This window comes from Canis lupus, chromosome 22, assembly GCF_003254725.2.
Source record: "Canis lupus dingo isolate Sandy chromosome 22, ASM325472v2, whole genome shotgun sequence".
Lineage (NCBI taxonomy): Eukaryota > Metazoa > Chordata > Mammalia > Carnivora > Canidae > Canis > Canis lupus.
In genome coordinates, this window is record NC_064264.1 from 34,908,895 (window position 1) to 34,935,231 (window position 26,337).

The 26,337-nt window shown below is 31.9% G+C and overlaps 1 long non-coding RNA gene across 1 annotated transcript in view; it reads left to right on the plus strand.

Annotated features, from left to right (window-relative positions):
* Positions 1-23,138, plus strand: part of LOC112656043 (uncharacterized) — a 106,841-nt gene extending 83,703 nt beyond the window's left edge. The window contains exons 6-8 of the long non-coding RNA XR_007404842.1: positions 11,647-11,798; positions 17,269-17,442; positions 22,706-23,138. This is a non-coding gene — a long non-coding RNA (uncharacterized LOC112656043). The remainder of the gene's footprint in view (positions 1-11,646; positions 11,799-17,268; positions 17,443-22,705) is intronic.
* The last annotated feature ends 3,199 nt before the right edge of the window (positions 23,139-26,337 follow it).

Genomic DNA, 26,337 nt, shown 5'->3' on the forward strand with positions numbered 1-26,337 from the left:
TAGTGGTTCTATCATATTTAGCCCACTGATACTCATTTTGAATTTCTGAAGTCCAGAATAGTAAAATAATGCATCTCTGTTGTTTTAAGCCATTACTTTTGTGGTATTTGTTACAGCAGCAGTAGGAAACTTTTGGAAATTATGGGAAAATAATAGGAAATTATACTGAGAACTTATGTATAATTTCAAGATTTTAAAATTTGTTTCTTTTTTGATGCTTGGGTGGCTAAACGATTAAGCATCTGCCTTTGGCTCAGGGCGTGATCCCAAAGTCCCAGGATCAAGTCCCATATTGGGCTCCCTGCATGGAGTTTGCTTCTCTCTCTGCCTATGTCTCTGCTTCTCTCTCTGTGTGTGTCTCTCATGAATAAATAAACAAAATCTAAAAAAGTTTCATTTTTCATGTGTTGCTTTAAAACTTTTTTCTTTCTTTCTTTCTTTCTTTCTTTCTTTCTTTCTTTCTTTCTTTCTTTCTTTTTCTTTCTTTCTTTCTTCTTTCTTCCTTTCTTTCTTTCTTTCTTTCTTTCTTTCTTTCTTTCTTTCTTTCTTTCTTTCTCTTTCTTTCTAGAAGAGGTGAAGAACTCAAAATTGAAGAAAAGATCTCCTTCTACTTAGCACAGATTGCTATTTCCTAAGATTTGTCTACCTACATCTTCTGTCTGTGTATCTATCAGTCATCTGTAGAGGGAGAGAAAGAGAGAATCTAAAATTATTCTAAAATGGATTGAAATGCATAACTAAACCATAATGTTAGTACTGTGTATGTATTTTTTAAAGCTAGATTATTTTAGTGATTAACAATAAACCTTTTGTAAAGTTTCATTCCTTTCCTCTAGAATAGTGCTTAGGGTTTGGGTGTCTTGGTACTGTTAAATTGTAAACTCTATTATATCAGTATAATTCTGAGTCACATCTCCATCACTTACCTACCATTGCATCCCCAGCACTGAACATTAAGCTTGACACAAATTTCAAAAAGACTGGATGAACTTGTAATGGGTCAGAATGTAGATAGATACGCTCAGGAATCAGAATGGCCCCAGAGCCCAATTCTGATATGATGGCATAAATATATGAATGGAACATATGTGTCAGTTGGAAAGAAGATTAGTCTCCAGTAGAAGAGTAGAATGAATCACAGAGGGAGCAGTATTCACTAAGAATGCATTATAAGGAGTAGATCTGTGTTTTCCAGGCTACTAGTTGCCAAATCTTTAAAATTATTCTACAGATTCATAATGTCTTGTGTTTATGTTTCTTAAGCAGAGTTTAACAGAAAATTTAACCATTGTATGAAATATGTGCAGATTTTCATGTGAGGTAGTACCGCTGGATTGTATCAGGGATTCTCTAATGGTAAAATTTCTGAGCCAGTGAAAGTGTCATGAATGTGGCAATTATGAATTAATAATTGATTAAAAAATTTTCAGATAGCAACTTTTCCTATATTTCTGTCATTTGGAGAAGAAGAAAATGCACCTAAAGTGGCTGAATCTTACTGTATTCAATAAATAAATATCTTATGTCTCAATGATAAAGGGAAATATGATGTCTCTCAATATGTTAAATTTTATGACATTTAGCATTCTCTGTTCAGTCTTGCCATTATTTTTAGTAGTAAGATTATATTTCTTCATTTCACTGACTTTGGACTTGCTATGTGAGTTGTTATGAAAAATGAAAGATAAGCAAAAGAGCCATTTTTGAACAGAGACTTTATATGTATTTATACAGTTTGTTTATGTCCATCCTCCCTTTGAAATTTTGTTATTTGCCAGAAAAAAATCATTTCCCATATAGTGAATGTTCCTTCAACTGGGAATCCAGAAAGAATTAGAAGTGTTGCCCAGCAGAGCCCTCCTGAGACCAGCTGGGCCAGCCTACCACAGCAAAGACCAAGACATCCTGTAAATTTCATATAATGTGGTGAATAATTAAATGTTTATTTGGGTTAGCTATTAGATTTGAGGGTTTTGTATGCTAAAATATCAGGCATATATATATATATATTGGATTTCTTAATATCTCCCCCTGGATGTTATCTCAAACTAATATGAGATGTGAATTATTTTTTCCTATCCCAAATGATTCTTCATTATTGGTTTCCATTGCAGCAAACATCACCAATACACAAAATGATTGCTTAAGGGACACCTGGGTGGCTCAGTGGTTGAGCACTTGCCTTTGGCCCAGAGCATGATCCTGGAGTCCTAGGATCGAGTCCCATATCAGGCTCCCTGCATAGAGCCTGCTTCTCCCTCTGCCTATGTCTCTGCCTCTCTGTGTGTGTCTCTCATGAATTAAAAAAAAAAAAAAAAAAGACTGCTTAAACCAAAAATTCTGGATTGTGCTGAATTCCCTTTTTGTTCTCCAACACTTTAACCAATCCAGACAAAGCATGAAAAAAAAATAGTAGTTAATATCCCTTACTTTGTTAAAATAGTTTAATGACTTCCAATTATACCTTCAAGGAAATTTTTTTTTCATATTGGCCTACATCATTGCCATATACGTTACTACTTTTTGACTTACTATACTGTACCCTTCTTACCTTCTCCTTTTTTCTTGGCTTCATAAAGATCATTCCTTTTGTAAATGCACTGTGTTGTATCTTCTTTTTTCTTAGATCCCTCTTAATCCAGATAATTGTCTTGGCAACCTCCTTCTGATCACTAAGAGACCTATGAACTCAACAAAGGCATCTTCTGCATCCTAAAGTGGTCACTTAGTTAAATATTCTCACATGATTCTATTTTATTCTCCTGCATCATTTTCTTATCCACTATTTATCTACTATTACTCCCTCCCCCACCCCCTCTTATTTGAATATTGTCTCTAAGGAATACTGTTTAAGATATGTTCAGACCTGAATATTCAGCATTGAAGACAGTGCTTGGAACATCATAGATAAGCATTATATATCATGAGTTACTGATATCAGTGCTGTTATATTGTACTGCTTATAAATAAAATCAGTACTAGCATTGTAATGAAATCAGCCAAAATACTTGCAGGAAGATTATTGGATATTGTTTCAGTATTGGAAAGAAAAAGTTAAAAGTTTTCTTTTATTATGTTCACAGAAAATTGGAATAGAGTTATCTGGGAAATAATTGTTATTTTGTATGCTTGCTCTTTTGTATTGCTATGATGACAATGAGCATTATCATCATTTTTAACCTTAAATATTTTATAATAGTTACAGTATTGCTAAAGATTCTCCATCTGAGAAAATATTGATGAAGTTCAATCTTTGATAAAAAATATAAGAAGTAAAATACCTATATTATGTAGCTCATTACCTAATTTTGTATTAGTTCAAACAATATACATTACAGTAATTCAAGAGAATTCCACTTAGTGAATGTATACATTTGATAACAAAAGTATAAACATATATAAAGAATGAACTTCTGAAATATATTTGCTGTGTATGGGCTTTATGATAACTATATATTTTTATATAATCTCATGAATCTTTGTTAATAGTTCCCCAAAAATGTGTTGAACCTATTTGAAACAATAATCAGTGCTTATCTAACTCAACTTTACATTTTCTATTATGGGAATATTATAGGAGTAAGTTGCTGGGAACATTGTTCCTAACTGTGAACTACAAGGCAAAGGGTACAGCTCAACAAATATATTTACTGTGAGGTTCAGTTATATTTAAGCAAATAACTTTACCAAAAACAAAGAAATGAGTACTTTAATTCATCAAAACACTATTTAGTTCTTTTTATATTCCAACTATTAGTTACAATAAGTTTTCAAACATAGCATTATTATATAACTATTATTATATAATAGTAATAATACAAAATGAAACTGATTTTTTAAAGATTTTTATTTATTCATGAAAGACACACAGAGACACAGGCAGAAGGAGAAGCAGGCCCTATGCAGGGAGCCCAACATGGGACTTGATCCCAGGTCTCCAGGATCACGCCCTGGGCTGAGGCGGCACTAAAGCACTGAGCCATCTGGGCTGCCCAATACAACTGATTTTAAACTAGCAATTGAATTCAGTGTGTCAACAAAAACACCTGCAATCAGTCAAAATGAAGGATTATTTCATTAATTTAAATTAAACAAATCATTTTAAATATACAGAATATCAGATACATATATTACTTCTCAACATAAATGCCAAGTACTTATCTATACATTTTAATATAAAAATGTGAATATAATGTTTTTTGTTTCCAGAGTTTGGTTGTCTAGAGGTAGTTTCTTACCAAGAGAATTGACTGAAATTGCCTATCTGTCACCCAAGTTAATTAACATTACTGCATTCTTTAAAAAAAAAAAAAGATTTTATTTATTCATGATAGACACAGAGAGAAGCAGAGACACAGAGAGAGGGAGAAGCAGGCTCTCAGCAAGGAGCCCACTGTGGGACTCGATCCTGACCCCAGGATCACACCCTGAGCCAAGGGCAGATGCTCAACCTCTGAGCCACCCATGTGGGAAACAATGGCCATTTCAATAAATTAAGGCTATTTATGATAGCAGTGGGCATTCAGAATAAGTCTCCTCCCTACATTGGCTAATAGACAAATAGTTTTTGAGATAATAACCATTCTATGGGCTTCACAATTTGAAAAAGAAAAGATATGCTAAATTACATTACCTAATTCTCTGTGCAACCAGAGAAGACTAAGGTAACCATGAAGATGGACTAATTGGTTAGATTTTTTATTTTCTTGGGTCTAAGAACACATTTTTTCATTTAACTCTAAGAACTTTTGCTTGAATACTAAATTATATAAACATATTTTCTAAGCAGTCATAAAATTTGAATGCTACATATCTTATCTGTTTAGACTCCTATAACTTGTATATCTTTAAGATGATGTTCAAGATGATGATTTGTAAATAAATTTTGATATATCTAAGTGATTTTTCAGACCTGTGATGCTAACTTGTATGCACATTTTACTTATATCAATGAATATTCAAATATAAAAAACGATTTACTCTTAATCTACTCACTAGAGCCATTATACTTGTTTTTCACCATCTGAAATTTTCATGAATTTAACCAGAAATTACTCACATATTATACACAGAGAAAAATTTGATGATAAATTTTAGGCCACCAGCCTACCCACAAAAGAGCTATTTTAATCCTCCAAGTTAATATAAGTCTTCAGTGAGCATGTAGTATAGTAGACTGAAATACAGCCCCAAAATATGTCCCTACCTTAATCCCTAGACCCTGTGAGTATGGTACATTAAAAGATAAAAGAGCCCTTACAGATGGGACTAAGTTAAGAATTTCTGAGATGAGGAAATTATCCTGTGTTACTCTGGTGAGCCTAAGGCAATCCTAACAGTCCTTTTAAAAAGGAAGCATCAGGATCAGAGTGAGAGTATGTTTTGTCAAATGACGCACAAAGGGAAAGTAGTGTGATAACAGGTACAGAGAGGTGACCACAGAAGCAGAGGTCAGAGAAATATGGAGTCACAGGTCAAGGAATTCAGGCAACTTTTAGAAGCTTGAGAGGCAAAGAAACATGTCAGAGCTTCCAGAAGTAAAAAGGCCTGAGCATAAATTAAATATAGTGTAATAAAACCCAACTTGGACTTCTGCCTCCAAAAATCTACAATAAGAAATTTGTGTTACTTAAAATACCAAATATGTGAGAATTTTTATATAGCAGCAGTAGTAATTTAATACAGATCATAAAATTATTTTGCTGAAATATTTATGATTTTGCTTCAATCACAAATTAGGTAGGATAATTATAAAGTAAAAAACTGGATCCTCTACTTTCACAAACATCATAGAAATACTGTTCTAGAAATTTGACTAGTTTTGTTTGTCATTTTCTAGTGGGCATTCCATATTAATTGCGTATTTTTTGTATGGTATTTTTAAAGGAAATCTTTGAAAGACTTTTACCTGTGACTGAAGAATGAGAAATATGAATAGCTTATCATGCTCATGGTAGTTATATCCACCTAACTGCAGGCATTTAAACATTTTTTTGTATTATTTTAGAACATAGATTCATTCTGATGTAAAGGAAATACATATATATGTGGAAAATATGCTGAAAATAAAAATTAATGGCACTAATAAGGGTTTACACAGAAACAATTACTGTCCATATTTCCCACAATTTAGGAATATAAAGTTTGAATAATTCTACATATGATATTTTGGACCTTGAAGTTATCACTAAATGATAGTTCTTAAGCATACTTTATCACATATTTTAAATGAAACTTAATAAATGCATAGTAATACACATATTACATTGTCATAATTTATCAATTCACCATAGATGATCACTTAGCATTTTTATTAAAAATAATACTATTATAATGTAACTGTAATAACACTTAACATAATAAAGCAATAATTAAACCTATGTTTTAATGGTAACTATCTTGAAAATTCCTTAAACTGGAATTGAGTTGAATTATATACAGAATTGGAAATTATAATTGGAATGTACCCAGGAAATTTTTCTCAAGAAGCTTTAAAATTAAACTTATTCTCAAGAATGCATTGGAATGTTCATTTAATCACAAACTTTGCAACATTTAGCATAATGATTTCTTTTTTTACAAACTCTTAGGGAAATAGCATCAAATTGTTTTAATTTGCATTCATTGAATTAATGATACGGAAAATTTTGAAATTGCTTTTTTTCTTTCCTTCCCATTTGAGAAAACAAATGCTATGTTTACCTCTCCTTATTTATACTCTAATATTTTTATTGAACTAATTAACCATCTGGTATTTTTTTAATGTTTTGGATGAATGTCCAAATTATTTTGACAGTAAATGTTAAGCCATTTTGCCAGCATACCACTGGAGTTTTATGATCTCTTTTCTTGATTTTTATCTCCACTCTTTTATTGATACCACTCTGGTTTAATTTCATTATGAATTTTGATATCGCTAATACAAATACTCTGATTCTTTTTTTGTGGTTGTTTTTTAAAGATTTTATTTATTTATTATTTATTTATTTATTTATTTATTTATTTATTTATGAGAGACAGAGATGCAGAGACATAAGGAGAGGGAGAAGCAGGCTCCTCGGAGGTAGCTGATGTGGGACTCAATCCCCGGACCGGGATCATGCGCTGAGCTGAAGGCAGACACTCAACCAAAGCCACACAGACGTCCCCAAATACTCTGATTCTAACATTAGTTTAATAATTTTAAGTAATTGCTTAACTATTCTCAACTGCTTGTGAAAGAATAAATTGCTGAAAGAGGGCATAAAAACTCATAAATATTGCTTCGTATTTGCTGAGTAAAGAAAATATTGAAACCAAATTACCTCTTCTCTATATCTGGTAATCTCCCTTTAGGTAAGAGGCATTATTGCCATTAGTTCAGGAACTATGTGTTCCCAGCTTATCAAACCCATTTGGTTAGCAGATTCTCCTATGACCCTATCATAAATTTCTTGGTGACTATAATTAGCCTAGTTTGGATTCCACCCAACTTTGTGTGTATTTTTTTTTTTAAGGCTTTGTTTCCTGAGCAGAAGAGGAATTATCACTGGTCCATCAAGGACACAAAATTTCAGATTATGGTCAACTTTTACTGTATAATTTAGAGAAAAATAATATTATTTTTGTATTTTGTATTTCCTTATATCCAAGATGCCACTATATATATTATATAACAACTTTTGCAACTTTTCCAGTCTATGTGCCTGTGTGCTTTATAGATGTTTATATCAATAAATCTATTACCTATTTCACATCTGTAAGATTATACTTCTGAATATTTATTGATTCAGCATCTCAAGGAGATTTTAAATATCTTTAATATTTTGTCATTGCAAACAACACTGTAATGGATTTTCATGTTGACAACCTGGACACCATTTTTCTAGGGTACAGAGCTAGGGGCCATGTTGCCCAAAATGTATGCACAATTTCAGTTTTGCTAGATACAGAAAAGATCCACCACAAATTGCTTTTCTCATTTACATTCCCACTGACAATGTATATGAGTTCCCATTGTTCCAATGTCATGCAAGGCTGGTCCCATATGCTCTCGGACTGGGGAGAATATTTATCAATGTCACGTAGCAAGGTGGATTTATTTTGAAAGAAAAAAAAAACATTTAAAACCATGGCAAGAGAATAGAAAGATCAGAACTTTATCCATTTTTTGCACAGAGTCACCCATGGTTAAGGCTAGGACAATCTGTGGGACACATAATGTGAGTTTTTGTCCAGAGTATGGATTTACTCTATCCTATTTAGTAGACTAATGTGTGAGTAGTAAGAATGACAAAGATTATGTGGGTTCTAGAGAGTCTAGATCCAGTACATGCTGTCTTGGAACATCCATTTCCAATCACCTTGGGGATTTGGGGTCAGTACACTCTGATTAAAAAGGTGATTAAATAATGTAGTCAAATAGAGAAAGGTTTTGGTAAAAAGGCTCAGGGTTATCACTATATTTTAAGTGAAGAAGGTAAGGAGATTAAAACTATTATAATTTTTATTATTTTCTATTTATAATATAGTTTATACTTTAGTGGATATTGTGATTTTAGATGTTTTTGATGAAAACCTTTTTTAAAAAAAATTTATTAGAGTGCCCGGTGGCTCAGTCAGTTAAGTGTCTGCCTTAGGCTCAGGTCATGATCCTGGGGTCCTGGGATGGAGCTCTGAGGCAGGCTTCCTGCTCAGTGGGGAGTCTGCTTGTCCCTCTTCTTCTGCTGCTCCCCCTTTTTGTGTTCTCTCTTCCTCTCTCAGATAAACAAACAAAATCTTTAAAAATCATGTTTTTCATATGCTGTGTTATAAAAGAACTTCATATCGGCATTCTCAGTTATATGATAAATTAACTTCATATATTAACTAAATACTAGTTTAATATTTATTATATGCCAGTCACTAGGTTAAATCCTGAATTTATCATTATAAACATAATCTTATTTTCCCTCAAAAAGCTTAAAATCTAGTAAAGAAGACGGTGTGTGTGTGTGTGTGTGTGTGTGTGTGTGTGTGTGTGTGTGTGTGTGTTTGGGAGGATAAAGAGACAGAATGCACATTATGGGATGTGAAGGAAACATGAAGGCAAAAACAAAGGTGTTTGAGAGTTTTAACAGGGTAAAAATGCAGTTTGGGTGGATTATTATGTTGAGATTTTTTTTAATTACTTGGAAAGAAGTTAGAGAGATTGAATCAGATCTTAAAATGTGTCTGGCACCACAGAAGACTCAATAGCCAAAGCAGTGCTGAAAAAGAACAAAACTGAAGGTATCAAGGTACCAGATTTGAAGATATACTAAAGAGCTGTAGTAATTGAAACAGTATGGTACTGGCACACAAATAAACTCATAGATCAGTGAAACAGAAAAGAGACTCCAGAAATAAACCCACAATTATATGGTAAATGTAATCCATGCCATAGGAAGCAAAGAAAAGATAGTATTTTAAATAAATGGTGCTGGGAAAACTGGACAGCTACATACATGTAAAGTAATGAAACTGCACTATTTTCTTACACTATTCACAAAAATAAAGTGGATTAAAGACCTAAATAAGAGATCTGAAACAAAAATCCTAGAAGAGAACACAGGCAGTACTTTCTCTAATATCAGCCATAGCAGCATTTTTCTAGACATGTCTTCCAAAGCAAAGGAAACAGGAAAAATAAACTCTTGGGACTACATCAAAATAAAATTCTTTGCATAGTGGAAGAAACCTCAAGAAAACAAAAACACAACCTACTGAATGGGAGAAGATATTTGCAAATTATCCAATAAAGGGTTAATATTCAAAATATGAAGACTTTATACAACTCAACACCAAAAAAAAAAACATCCAATTAAAAAAATGGCAGAGGGCCTGAATAGACATTTATCTGAAGAAGATATGCAAGCCAACAGACATGCAAAAAGATGTTCAGCATGACTCATCATTAGGGAAATGCAAATAAAAAAAAACAGTGAGATATCACCTCATAACTGTCAATGGATAAAATAAAAAACTCAAGAGACCACAAGTGTTGGTGAGGATGTGGAGAAAAAGAAACCCTCATGCTCTATTGACAGGAATGCAAATTGGTGCAAACACTGTGGAAAATGGTATGGTGTTTCATCAAAAAAATAAAAATAGAAATACCATATGATTCAGTAATTCCTCTATTGAGCATTTACCCAAGGAAAACAAAAACATTAACTCAAAAAGATATATGCACTCCTATTTTTTTTAAGATTTTATTTATTTATTCATGAATGACACACAGAGAGAGAGGCAGAGACACAGGCAGAGGGAGAAGCAGGCTCCATGCAGGCAGCCTGATGTGGGACTCGATCCAGGGACTCCAGGATCACGTCCTGAGCATGAAGGCAGATGCTTAACCACTGAGCCACCCAGGCATTCCACATTCCTATATGTATTACATTATTTATAGTAGTCAAGACATGGAAGCAACCTAAGTGTACATCAGACAAATGATGGATAATGAAAATGTAGTTTATATACATAAACATACACATCCATAAATATGTATGTATATGTATTTAAGTTACATACACACATGCATATACATACAATGGAATATTACACAGCCATTAAAAAGATGGAATCATGCCATTTGAGACAACATGGTTGGACCTAAAGTGTGTTATGCTAAGTGAAATAAGTCAGACTGAGAAAGACAAATACCATATTATTCCACTTATAAATTGAATCTTAAAAATAAACAAAAATTAGAATCAGAACTCTAAATACAGAGAAGAAACTGATGTTCACCAGAGGAGCAGGCAGTTGAAGGTTGGGCAAAATGGTGAAGGAGAGAGGGAGATAAAGGCCTCTAGTTATGCAATGAGTGAGTAATCAAAATGAAAAGCATAGTATAAGGAATATAGTCAATGATACTGTAGTAACGATGTAATGGCACAGATGGTAGCTACACTTGTGAATGTAACAGTAAACTTGTCAAATCACAAATTACACCTAAAACTAAAATAACATTGTCTGCCAGAAATACTCAAAAAAAAGTATTGATCCTTAAGAATTTGATGTTTAACTTCAGTGGCAAACTGTTAGTAGTAGATAATTTAAATATTTTTTTGAAAGATGTAAACAAGCTGATTTGTGTTTTAGAGAGGTAATGACAGTTATTGTATCAAATCATTGGTGAAAAATACGGCTATCACTTTATTCATTTAATTAATTTTTGTTGTGTACCTACCACTGCCAGATAATGATCTGAGCATTTGAAAATCATCAATGAGCCAAATAAAAATTCTTGCCCTTGTAGACCTTATGAAATCTAGTAGGGGGAATAATAAATATAATGACTAATTTAATTATACAGTATGTAAGAAGGTATGTAACATGGAAAAAAGTAAAAGAGAAAGGGGAGAAAAGATTTAAGGGGATCTAGGAATGCTGAATAGGGTATAATAGATTGAGTAGGTATTGGTGGAACAGAAATGATGAAACAAACTTATAGGATCTTAGGTACTCGGTCTTGAATATGTCCATGCAAAGGGATAAATCATCTAAGAAAGATCCATAAGTAGGTAGATAGACCATGAGGCTAATAAACTTAAGCTTCATGACCTGTACTTTCACAGGCCTCCTTAAAGTCCCTGAAGCTACTCGTGTTTTGTTGTTTTTTAACCTTTGTATATTTTTTCTTAGAAAAGTAACCTACACTGCCTGAGCTTTATAACTCATCTCTGAATTGAGCAATGGATTTCAAGTTGAATACTTCCTATGTTCATGGAACAGGAACAAGACTAATATGGCCAGGATACTGATAGATACATTACACATATGAAGAAGATAAAAAGGTGGAAATACAAGTTATAGAATATCAGAATAAGTTTTGAGTATTTCAGTAATGGATTTTTCAATAATTTGGTATTTAGGAAATAACATATTCGATAATAAGCTAAGAAAATGTCAATTTTAAATTTATCTCAAAAATAAATTTATCTCAAATCACTTTACTAAATAAATGTTTCAGTCATGTGATAGTAATGGTTATATAGTTTTATAAAACTATTAGAGGAAGAGTTATGTACTATATATGAATTATTTTTATAAGATACAGGCATGTCAGTTACCTCACATGTCATTAATTCTACAAAACCTAAAAAAGTTACACATTTTACCTTTAAAAAACTTCCCTTTCCCCAATATTAGACAAATTAGGACAAAGTGCTGATTTTGAAAATCAAATGAAAATGATGTCAATTGTATACTCTGTATTATAGAATAAAACTGACCAGTTTGCTTCATGCAGTTATTTATCACCAGGATGGACTTGGTATAACTGAAATATTTAAGGAGAGACCATGTAGATGATCATTTTTATTCATGAATTCATTTAAAGCATATTTTCAGAACAGCCAACAAATCGCCACTTTATAAGCACTTCAGATCTTCTATTTGAAGTTGTAAATAGTATGGCTAAAAAGAATGAATGTTAAAGTTATAAACACATCATGTATATATGTGCCATTTTAGCATTATGCCTTACAGACTTCATATTTCTCTATGGTCATTCATAAGTTTTCCAAAATTTCTAGCCAACTTCTTGGAAGTAATCAGTCTATTCTCTATGTCAAAGGGAAGTGAATCCTAATGATACTATATGAATACTTGCCAGAGTGAAAATAGAAAGGCAGCATGTGATTTTATACTAAATTGATAATAAATAACGAATCCAGACTTACTGAATATCAAACAAACATTTTTTTGAGGTCTATTACTATAAATTCAGTAGCTAACAAATCAACTTAGATGAGAAAGTCAATTTGAAGAATGAGGATCTTTACAGAACTGTTAGCCATCTACATTTGGGACAGCTTTAGAGCTTGTTTTAATTTTCTTCATTTCACTGGGAAAACAGACTCAAATTTTTCTATCTCAGTTCTTCATTTGCACTCCTATACTCAAGCATTTCCAAGACCTCTTTTGGCAAATTATATAAAAGGGAAGTGCCTATCTAATTATTATTGCCCAAGTGATTTTAATTTTTTCCTCTAGAGTGGAATATTTACTAGCTTTCAATTTATCCATAATCAACCCCCTCAGGGATATTCTTAGTTCACTTGGAAAACTCAGTACTACTTTTGATAACTAACTACTGAGCTAAATTATACATCACAATTATGTAAGTTCATGGTAAATCCCACAACTTGTTCTTGTCAAAATTTTATACATATTACAGACATTGTATACATATTACAGACATTTATTTCACAGATATGTAAAAGCCTGTCAGTTTCAAAGCAACTATAAAAGGTTCTAAGTCTGTCAGCAGATGTTTAGAGAGAGAAGAATATGTTAGACCTTACAATGTGACAGATTTTTTCCTTGTAAATTCCAGTTTTTTTTTAAACAGTGGCTATGCATAACCAAATTCATGAATCTCAGATTGTGTCATATCATAGATCACAAATTATATACTATATTGTGTCCTATAATAAATCACAAATATATACTATGTTTGGAATTAATAGTTAAACTAAGCATTTTTTATGACAACATCTGAATTTATTTTGAGGTGCAGTTACTTGTCATTTGATAATACTGATACATAATAATAACAAGGAAGAACAGTAATTGAATTTGCACACCAAAGATAGAACAAGTGAGCTTATTTTATCTGCTCCAATAGTTATTAAAATACAGAAAATTGGGCCGCCCCCGTGGCGCAGCGGTTTAGCGCAGCCTGCAGCCCGGGGTGTGATCCTGGAGACCCCGGATCAAGTCCCACATCCGGCTCCCCTCATGGAGCCTGCTTCTCCCTCTGCCTGTGTTTCTGCTTCTCTCTCTCTCTCTCTCTCTCTCTCTCTGTGTGTGTGTGTCTATGAATAAATAAATAAAATCTTAAAAAAATAAAATAAAATAAAATACAGAAAATTAATGTAATCAAAAATGAAAATCAGTAATGATTAAATAACAAAAGTCTTTATATATACTTCATCTAGACATTAGTTAGACAACACAATTCAAATTAAAAAAATATAACACTAAACCTTAAAACTAATAATGAAATTACATTATAAGGTATATCACAGTCTTATAAAAATCAGTGTTAGTAGATTAGATTTGGATATATTGATAAAATAGTTTATGTCTAACCACTCTAGAAGTGAGACATTTAATTCTTTGCCCCCAAATTAAGTAATTATCTCTATCACATTACACATATTAAAAAATTACCATTTATTTCTTTACTGTTTAAATATATCTATCATTATAGAAAACATATTTACTAGTAAGGTATTATTTGTAGAAATTAGCTAAATTTTATATGAAAGACCAGATTTCCATGTCCACAGTAAATAAATAACATTGGTATCCTTGAAAGTACAATAGCATCAAATAATTTATTGCTTTGGAGAGAAAATTGTGACTAAAATTCAAATTTCATAAAGAGATATGGAAATGAACCTGCAATATGACATATGCTACCACATTAGTACTAGTTATGTAAGTCATATTTCCTATATTATTTTATAGTTTTTCCTGAAGTAAGAAAAGTGCCACAGAAGCATCTTGGTCATATTGGTAACTTAATAATCATTTAACATATTTTAATAAGTATTTGTCATATGCTAGACATTGTGTGATTTAATATCAGAACCCTTGAACAAAAAATATTAAATTGTCCTTTCCTCACTTTATTTTACTTAATATAGATAATGATCACTTTCACCCTCTATAAATTTTCTAATATTTAAGTGGAAATGTAAGGGGACAAGCATGTTCATTGTTCACTTCTTTTTGGTTTTTAGTGATCTCCCAAACTTATTCTAAAAATGTAAACCAGAGTTCCTCAGAATTATGTGAACTCATAAGGACAGACTTAAATTTAGGTGTAATAAGAGATTCCTTTCTGGTTTTCCTCAAGGACCCTATCATCAAAACCACGAAAGTTGGCAACTATAATGATCTGAAAGAAGTGCAATAAGTAATAATTATTTAATTGATACATTATTAATTCAAGGCAAAAGTATTTTTTCAAGTCAGAAATATTTTGAAGGATTAGAATAGTCTAAACCACAGTTTGATTTTTTTTTTTTTTGTCCAGGATATTGTGTGTACATGCACTCTTCTGGCTGAAAAACAAAACAAAACAAAACAAAACAAAACAAAACAAAACAAAAACAAAAACAAAAAACAAAAAAAAATAAAACAACCCCCCTGCAAATTCCGAGTTAACTATTTAGGCTCTGATTTAAAAGAAGGTACACTAGAAGAAGATTGTATCAGGTGCTGATTACCAGTTTACCATTTTCAGTGTAATGCGAGTTAAATTAAAAAGGCCAATGAAATGTGGAGCAGGGATGATGAGGGGGAAAAAAAACAACAAAAACCAAACATCTGCTTTCTTCATTTCAGAGCATCAAGTCTGAAGAGCAGATACAAAAATGTGTAGCAGTGGTAGTTCCCAGTAGACAACGGTAATAGAATATTTATATGCAATACCACAAACTTAGCTGCCGTGAAATAAGCTAAATGATTTTGAAGCTGTACTATTCAGTTTCTATTTCCACCTCTGTACAAATAGTGAAGAGTTTAGCAAATTAATTTACATTACCTGAAAACTCATGGCTATTGTCTTGGAATTGGATTCAATTAGATACACTCATAACTGAACTAAAAGGAAACAAAAATCTTTATCTACCAACATCCAGGCTTCACCTTTGTAGGCAACAAAAAAAGCAAGTATGGATGAAGGGGCTTCAGAATTAGTCTCTACTTGCTAATGAGGTAGGGGACCCTAGTAGAGATGCCAGCTTCTTGGGCATATCTTACTGATTCAAAGGCACAAGCACTATAATCTGTTACTACCTCAGTGTTCTGAGTGTGAGGTACGTTAGAGTTCTGAAGTTCTTAGTTTTGATTATGCTATTATTAATTATTATTAATTATTATTAAATTTATTTAGTTTTGATTTTTATTATTATGATGATTATTATGTTATAATCATTCTTAGAAGTGTTCCAAGAAACTGCTTCTCCAGACTTTTCCAATTGTTGTTAATAATTTAACTCTCTTTATTATATTTCTTTCAAATTCAAATAGAAAGTATTGTTTTCCTAAGAGTGAAACTAGAATCAGCAATTCTCATCAATGCTTCCTCAATAGATTTATTTATTTTAAATGTGTGTCATATATTTATTTGGAGGGATAGAATGTAAATTACAAGATTTACAGCTTTGAGAAAACCCATAATTAAAAAAATACAACTTTTTGTTAATTCTCTAAGTCATATTATATTCTATTACCATTCTCTAGAACCAGTGTTTCAGAAACACACTGTAAGAAAGGCAACATTAGGCAGTTTATTTTATGAAAAAGCACTTAAGGGATTCATGAACATCCAGCAGAATAAATCATATGTTCCTTTCATTAAAACTTTTGAAATTTAATTTTATTGTCACATAGATGAAAGTTATTAGAATATTAAAACACCATCACCTGATTTAAATGCATACTTTCCCTTAGGCTCCTCCTATTAAATCTTTATTGGTTTCTGACTATCAAGAAATTGGCATAGAGTTAATATCTGACCTGAGGAAACAATATGCTCACACAAAATGAAATAAAATATTAATAAATTGAAATTAAAAACAACATAAAAATGTAGCTCTTAGAGCAATATCTCCACAACTCCACTGAGAACAACAAATTAAGTCATTATAGGGAATCAATCTTGTTCCTTTATGTAAGAATATATGAAAATATTTTGCTGTAGCCAATAGGAGACCTCTTCAAAGTCCAACCATGTATTTGCCTTCTAAATATTGCTCTGAAAAACTGGATAATAGGAGATAGTGTTTAAGAATGTCTTATTAGGGGCAGCCCGGGAGGTTCAGTGGTTTGGCACCGCCTTTGGCCCAGGGCCTGATCCTGGAGACCTGGGATCGAGTCCCACGTCAGGCTTCCTGCATGGAACCTGCTTCTCCCTCTGCCTGTGTTTCTGCCTCTCTCTCTCTCTCTCTCTCTCTTTCTCTTTCTCTCTCTCTCCCTCTGTCTCTCATGAATAAATAAATAAAATCTTTAAAAAAAAATGTCTTATTAGGTACTTAGCATCACATCAACCACTTAGAACATGTGCCATAAATAAATACATTTTTACTTCTACAGTCTTATTTCACTAAAAATAATAAATTTTATTTATATAAAAATACTTCAAAGAAAAATAAAATATAAGTGGAAAAATAAACTATATTAAAACTATATTTAAACTAAAACTTTGCTGTTTTTTGGAACATTATATGTAATTATCTCCTGTGTTAGATTGGGGACAACTACAGACGAGTTGACATTTCTCCCATCAAGATGTGAATCTGTGACCTTCCACCTTGAAATATGGGTTATCATGTTATGATTGTGACCAATGAAACATGGCAAAACTGATGCTGTTTCAAGTTTTAGAACTATCATCTTCTGCTTCCTCTCTGCTTTTAATAGGTATGTACTCTTGGAACTGAACTTGCATGCTATGACAAAGTACAAAAAGAGCCCTACATAGAGAATAGAAGCAGCTCATGAAAATAACTGATGTAGCCTCTGGCCAAGAGCAAGCTCTATCTTGCCACCCGTGTGAATGGACCAACTTGGGAGTAGATCCACAGTGGAGCTGTTCTAGTTGACAGCAAGTAGAGTAAATTAGAGACTTTCCTCCTAAACCATGCGTAATCTTAAGATTTGAGAGTAGATAAAACGTTCTTGTTTTAAGCCACAACACTTTAGGAATTATAGGGATTTCCACATGATATAACTAGAATATAACTTGGTGTCTGAAGGTAAGATATTGCTGTAACAGGAAAAAGAAAATGTGGCATTGCTATAAGTTGAACCTAGAATTATTTCCAGAAGACTGTTAAAAGTGGAAGAGTTTCACAGACATTCTTGGTGAAGGCTAGAAGGATGCCGAATAAGTATATGAGATACTGAATAAAAGATGATCCATGCTATATGGTAATGGAAAACTTAGCAAACATTGTCTGCTATAATCTAGAAATAACTATTAAGATGGTAGAAGATGAAAAGGAAATTTAGGTCAGAATGTCAGAAGTTCCAATTGATTTCTTTTAATTGTCTTTAATAAAATATGTGAAGAAAGAAATACAATGTTAAGATTAAAGTACCACTTAATTTTCATTTTTTTGGGAAGTTCCTTTAGTCAAGAAAATATATCCAAAGATTAATTAAAGAAGTTTACTAATGTTGGAATGATATAAATGTTCTAAGGTCTATCATGGTGATAGCTGCACAGCTCTGTGCATAGAAATCATTATATCTTAAATATGTCTTTATATGATATGTGAATTATATCTTAGTAAACTATTACTTTAAAAAATACAGATCCAATTTGCTGGCTAGTGGCAGAAGAGTAAGTCAGAGACATGTAGCCTGAGGGGGATTTGACAGACTACTGACAGACTGGCTGGAAAAAGGCACATGAGAGTGAATGTGGCCTATAGGAGCAAAGAATGAACCCTGTCAGCCAGCAAGGAGATGGGACCTGAGTCCAACCACCTTAGCCTGACACAACTGATAATGACTGTGTCAGTCACTTGAATGACCTTTAAAGAAAATTTTTTTCCCAAAACCTGCATAAGAGCCTTACTTGGACAACACCTTGATTTTATACTTGATTCACACTTCTTATAGAATCCCTTTGACCTTCCTTTGAGTTATAATTTATACAACTATGAGATTTAACAACAAAAAAAGGTGCTATAAACTGTTAAAATTTGGTAATTCGTTACACAGCCAAAGAATAACTGTGAACAAATAAATCCTCTGATTTAAGGCCATAGTAATTATTTTGTGTAATCAACTAAGTTTAAGAGCCACAATACTAAAGGATGTTTATTTTATTGGGTTGCACAGATTAGGAAGGACTAAAGATTCAAATGAGTACCTAAAAGAGAATTACTATCAATGTTTTGTATGTAGCAAAAAGGGAATCTGATATAATGATTTTTTGTTATTCTTTACCTCTGAAAAGAAAAAGTAAGCTTCAATTTTTAAAGGGTAAAGCTATCATTACTAAGAATCAAAGGCAAGATGTGATGAGAAAATTTAATATATCACACTGCTGTATATTAGCTAAAAGAATTTCACTTGAATAAATCATCGAATAAAAATTCTGAGAAAATATGAAACAGATTTTTGTACTGTATCAACAACTTGAAATAAGAAAAATCAGGACATTGCATGGAAATTAAAAGAGAAACATAGTTTATTTGCTTTAATTACTTCACAGAAACATCAATAAATCCTTGAAATCGATCCTGGGGAAATTATAAAACAAACTATAAAAAGGTGTCATTAGTGTTATGAAAGAGGCTTGTGACTCCTACATTCTGTTAATTGCGAGGTATTTTATGTTTAAAAAAAGTTGGGATATTATTTTTTCATGAAGTGGAGATTATGTTGTTTGTTTCAAAGGCCTATTATCAGGTTGAAAGTAAACATACATTCTTATAAAATTTCTCTAAATCTAAGTATATAACAGATAAAACAATGTGGTGAATATTAATGATTAGAATAACAAAAGAACACAAGATTTCAAAGTCAGTGAAATAGGGGGAAATGTTGTATTTAAAATATCTCACTAACTTATTTACAAGAATATGGTAAATACACTGTGTGTGGAAATCAAGGTCTTTAATAAGTACTTTAATTAGAGAACACAGAGAAAATGAAATGAATGCATAGTCAATATTTGGACTTCCATGTTGGATAAGTGAAAGCATAAACAACATTATTAATTGTTATTTCTGAAAACCGCAGTTGATTAACTGGAGTAGGAAGAGGTTGATTCAAAAATCATATTTAGGGGCATGTGGGTGTCTTAGTTGGTTAAGCATCCAACTTGTGATTTCTGCTTAGGTCATGATCTCATAGGTCATGAGATCGAGCCCTGTGTTAGCCTGCATGCTTAGTGCAGAGTCTGCTTGTGTCTCTTCCTCTCTTTCTTCTCTCTCTCTCTCAAAAAAAAAAAAAAAAAAAAAAAAAAAAAGCCCCATATTCAGAAAAATAGTACATCATGCTAAAAAGCTTACACACAGCAGAAGAAAGTGTTGACAGAGTGGAAAGGTAACCTGTGGAATGGGATTAAATATTTGCAAGTCATTTATCTAGTATTTGGTTCATATATAATATATATAAAGAATTAGTGCAACCAAATAGCAATAAAACAAACTGATTAAGTGATGGGAAGAAAAGCTGAATAAACATTTCTCCAAAGGAGACATCCATATGGCCAACAGATACATGGAGAGATATTTGACATCACTAATCTTAGGGAAATGCAAATCAAATGAGACATCACCTCACACCTGTTAGAATAGCTATCATCAAAAAGACAAGATATAACAGTATTGACAAGGATGTGGAAAAAAAGGCAACCCTTGTGCACTGTTGGTAGAGTGTAATATGTACGGCTACTGTGAAAAACGGTATAAAGATTTCTGAAAAAAATAAAATTTCTGAAAAAAATAAAATTTCTGAAAAAATTAAAAATAAAACTATCATAATCCAGCAATATCACTTCTGGGTATAGATCCAAAGGAATTAAAAACAAGATCTTAAAAGATCTATTTGTACTCCCTTGTTCACTGCAACTTCTACACCATATGGAAACAACCTGAATTCCTCAATGGATGAATAGATGAAGATGTTCTATGTACAAATAAATACTATTCTTCCATGAGAAAGAAGGATATCTTGCCATTTGTGACAACATGGTTGGACCTTGAGGGCATTAGGCTAAGTGAAATTAAAGAAAGACAGTACTGCATGGTATCACTTATATGTGGAATCAAAAAGGTCAAATTCATAAAAACAGAGTTGAATGGTTGTTACCAGGCGCTAGATGGAAGAGGACATGGGGAAATGTTGGTCAAAGTGTACACACTTCTAGTGATAAAGGAAGTAAATTCCTAAGATACAATATACAGCATGCTGATTTTAGTTAATAATGCTGCATTATATTCTTGCTAGTTGCTAAGAGAGTAGATCTTATTACATTTTCTTACCCTTCACACATAGGAAATTATGTGAGGTGATAGAGTTCTTGGCTAATGTTATGGTAGTAATCATTTTACATTTTAGTGATGTATCAAATTAGCATATTGTACACCTTAAAATTATATGTCTATTGTATCTCAATAAAGCTGAAAAAATAAAGCTGAAACAAAGACCTCCAAGACAGTTTTCAGGAACAGTCTGAGATCAGTAATCAAATACACAATTTAATCCAAACAGTGATATTAATGGGCTGGGAAGTTATGCAGACAGCAGATTAAAAAGCACACATAAAATGTCAAGGCAGCAGAAAAAGCAAGCAGGTTACAAGAAGAAGATAGAAACAAGCTCCTTTGAGGTGTGGAGCCTGAAGAGATTATCTGAATTGGCGGGAGGATAGTAACTAGTCAAGTTTGACGGGATACTATTCAGTACGCCTAATGTAACATCATTAACAATGTTCTCTTTGGGTCTGGGAGAAGGCCTTAATAATACTGTGACTTTCTTGAATGAGTCGAGTTTTTGTCAGTTCTAAAGCAAATTTTATTTTGGGAGCTGTTTCCTAGTAAGAGTACTCAAATTTTGAATGCAAAATGAGATAGATTCTTAGATCTGCTCCTGGCAGTGAATCATTTTTGAAAAGATACTTAATCAGTTGTTATATCAAAGAGAATATGATGAGAGAGCCTGACCATTTACCTGAGGTTGCAAGAGGGTATGTAAAATTGATCATTATTCTCTGTGACTGTTAAATTGTCTAATAATTTATTTCTTCACTAGAGAACATGTGTATGCTTTCACTAATGTCTTCTAACCTTTGTATATATTCAGTGTGACTGAATTTTTATGGTTGGTGTGTTTTGAGGTCTTACAATAGTTTCAATTATAAGATAGGCCCTATAAGTTTCCACAAAGCATTTAAAAGAACAGAACTTATTTCCCCAAAATTAATGTGACTGTGCTGTAAGAGAAATCAGCTATTCAGAGAACTAATGGCAACAAATTAAGACCTTTATGCCCAAGTTTTAAAATTCTATCAAATGAGTCCACAAAAGATAAAATTAATGGAAAAAAGGTAATTTTCAAGATGATTTCAGGCTGTGAAGGTAATCAAAATACTTGTCAAGACCATGTGTTGTTACATCTTACAGTTGGGACTGTGGAATTAAGTATTCTAAATTACTAATTATGCATATTCACAAAACAGCAAATATTTATATTTTACTGAGTACCTATTCTGTAACAGCTCCTTTTCCAGGGATTGCAGAAAAAGAATGGAAAAGAAATGTCCCCATATTTATGGAACTAACAAATGGAGACAGATGAAAAATAGCCAAATATCTACTAAGTTATAGTTCCATTGGAGAAAAGTAGGAAAAGAGAATAGATCGGGAAGATAGTATATATGCCACATTTTAATATAGGCAAAAAGACTTTTCTAAGAATATGGAATTTGCACAAGACTTGAAAAAAAAGAAAATGGGTCTTGCAGATATCAAGGAGAAAAGAGTCTGACCACACAGGGCAAGACCCATTGTGTGGCAAAAACAAAGGCTCAATTTTGTAATGTCAGTTATAGCATTGGCAAATCTTTAACTGACCTTTAATTGCTTGCTTAGTAGATAGCAAAAGCCAATGTGCTATCACTATTCAGAAACTGTAATTATTCTTTTACTTGTTATTTTCCCCCTAGACTGTAAACTTCTTGAGACCAGTGGATGTTCTTAATCTTCTATATTCAGCATCTTTCCAGGTTCATCTTGGGTCCTGTATATAATTACTGCATATTTTGATGTTTCAGCAGTTCTTGTAAATGGAGTTCCTTTTCTATCCTTCCCTTCTCTCAGGTCAGTTTTTAATCAATTACTTTACTGAGAATTTTTAAGTTGTGTACTATAAATTGATCTCTAACCACCACCCTGCTTTTCCCCATACTACCAAGTTGGTCATGAACACTTGCACTTGAGGCTTGTTTATAGTATCTATAAGTGTATTAGGAATTAGAAAAATCAGTAGGTCTTTTTACATTGTTTAAACATTAGCATATTTGAACAGTAAATTCTATCCTCATACTGCTTAAACTTCTTAAAAATTGTGTCACAAGTAAAAGGGTATTCTCACATATTTTCCTGTGTGTATCGTGTTTTACATTGATAAATTCCCAACTTGAATTATTAAGCTATCCTGCATATAATACCAGGTGATAGTAAAAATTTAATTACTCTTTATATATTCAAAGTGTATACAGAGAATACTGTATACTGTTGCATACAGAGAATAATAATACATTCATTGCTTTCCTAATCTATAAGTCAGGTCCAGAGGTCTGTTTAAACTGAAATACAGCATTAAGGAAAACTTTAAAATCACTAAAAAAACAAAAATGACCATCATGATCAATAAATATCTTTAGATATATCTGAAGGATAAACTGAGTTGTAACAGGTATTTCCTGTCTCTGAAGTAAAAACTAGAGAAATGAAGCCTACTTCCACCATTTCAAACCACTTATTCGGGAATTTTCTGAAGGGATCTTGATAGTATAGCTTCTATAGACATCTTTCTTGAATTTTTTACTACTTTGAGTGATAAAAGTGGAGCCCACCTGAATGAGGAAATTTACTCTAATGGGAATTGTTAGGACTTATAGTAAATTCACATTAGGTGACAAGTAAGGGAAAATGTACAAATACAGAAATGAGAGAAGAGGGATACTAATTAACAGGGAATGTGAATGAAAGTGCTGTAATGGAAAATAAAGATTGTTTTCAGAAAGTAGCTAGAGGTCTGTTTTTGCCCCAAACTGGTAAGCTAGATAAAGCCCAAATCATAACAAGAAATAATCCTGGATATAGTGCTTACAATTTTATCTTTTCAGAAACTAGGTAACTATTCAATGCAAGTTCATTCTTGTGGTATAAATGGGAAATATATTGGTAATAACAATTTTTGAGAACTACTTCTATAAAATATGGATTTCTAAATAAATCACTTACCAGTTATATATTTAACTTCATTATACACTATCAGGAAGGCATTATCTTTATTTTAAACATGTAAGTATGTTTACATGAATAAAGACTACTTAAATTTTTAAATATATTCTTTGATGGCAATTTTTAATTAAAAACAATACATTATTTAAATTCAGTGTACTGTTAAGGAAAATGGAAAATATGTATTTTGGAATATATAATAATTACAAAAATAAATATATGACTTAATAGGACAAATAATATTAGGAATGAATACAGTTAACTATTGGAAAGTTATCATATACAGGATTTGTGCTGTAATCCTTAGAGAAACCACTCACTATAAATTTAAAAAAAAAGCAAAAAAAAGAAATCATGAACAGAGGGGAGAAATAGGAAGCAAACATTAAAATAATTGACAAAGATATCAATACATTAAATTAAAATAGATGTAATTCTCCAATTATAAGCAGTGATTTTTAGATGATTTTTACATCAAATAAAAAACCAGGATTTTAGTATATTCATATACAGAGCTGTTGAAAGTAAAAGGATGAAAAACGATATAACATAGAAACATTAGGCATAAAACAGCTTGGGAATCTCCACTGATAGCAGAAAGAGAGTAAAGAAAGAATATAACCAGAGAATGTGAAGCTCATTTTGTAACGATTATAAAGGATCATTTATCTCTTTCAGAGTATAAAGCAGAGAGAGGGGACATGATAATGTACATCCTGATATGTAACTCTTCATATAAATACATTTACATTTACAAACTTTCCCAAATCAGTTCCTGCTTATGTAATTTACACTTGCTAATTATTTCTAGCAGTCTGTATGGTAGGCCAGTAACTTTTAATTAAACTTTTTATCTCAGCACAACACTGCATATGAAAATATATTTTTGATGTAAAATAAAACAAATATATGCATGATTTATTTAACGTATATTTTAAGGGAGGAAAGGTGAGGATTATAATCTGTTAAACAAGATTGCTGTAATTTTTATTGCCCTAGTATATGTAATATACTTAACCCTGGTGTGTGTGTGTGTGTGTGTGTGTGTGTGTGTGTGTAGATAAATCTTAGAGGATTCATAATGTTTTATAAGTAATGGTATGAGTAAGTAAATAAGGGAATAAATGAATAAAAACTCCTGTTCTTGGATTATTAGCAAATGCTCTAGATTTCCAAATAATAAACGTGGTAATAATATAATGTATGGTGTGGGTTAAATTTCACCATAAAATGGTATTTTGATGAATTAAAAAAATAACTTTATCTCTCCATATCACTGATTTCTTTTTTTATCTTAGTCAAAGAGATAAAACTCTTTACGTTCTCAAAAGAATTACAGCCATGTCATAACAGAACTTACGATTCTAGAGAAAGAATAATGTGAAAGGAGTGTGTGGAGGATTTACATACCATGAAAATAATCACATTTCTCTTCAAGAATGTAATGAAAGTGCCTCCCTTGAATGCATGCTTGTTTTTATGCAATATTTCATCTTTCTGAATCAAGCCACAAAATATAAATTTCAATGTTTCCAGTGTTTTCATTAACATAAAATTCCTAAGAGCCTTGTCTTATATTTATATTTTGAATTCTAGGTATAAAGCTAAGTTTCAAACCTATTAAATAAATTTTACTAGTCATTGAAGGACTTTAATCAAAACAATGAAATGACTATACAAATTTTATTTTACTCTTATACTTAATGTAATCAAATCAATATCAATGGTAGGTAACAGGAGAAACATCAACTGATAATTAAAAAAAACTTCTCAGGTAACAGGAAATTCAATCAAATATACAGTAAAATGATACAAGAAAAAATATAGAAATATATATAGATATATATGAAGATCCTCCTGCCTTTCTTTAGTGGGAATTAATAATATTTTGGAGTCCTTCCCTGCCAAACACACCTGTAGCCATATTCACAGATGCTCCTTAAATATATATATATACATTAAACATTAAAATACATATATATACATAACAAAATATATATATATATTTATATATATATATATATATTTAGGGTTCCTCAAGCTGCAGGAGATTTGACCAAAACTTCAGCCCCCCTGAATATTTTTCTGCAGTTATTTACACTGATGATATAATAAATCAATCCACACCTATGCTTTTAGGCAGTTAGCTCTGAGTTAGAACTCCTCTGCTATTTTACCTACCTGAATGGCACCTTTTTCTGAGTACATTTTGGAACGAAGTTTCCTTCAATTATTATATTTTAAATTTTTTTCTTATACAAAACTACATTTGATCCTAAGGTATTCTCTGAAATTACCATTGCGCTGATAGTCTTTTTTTCTTCAGTTG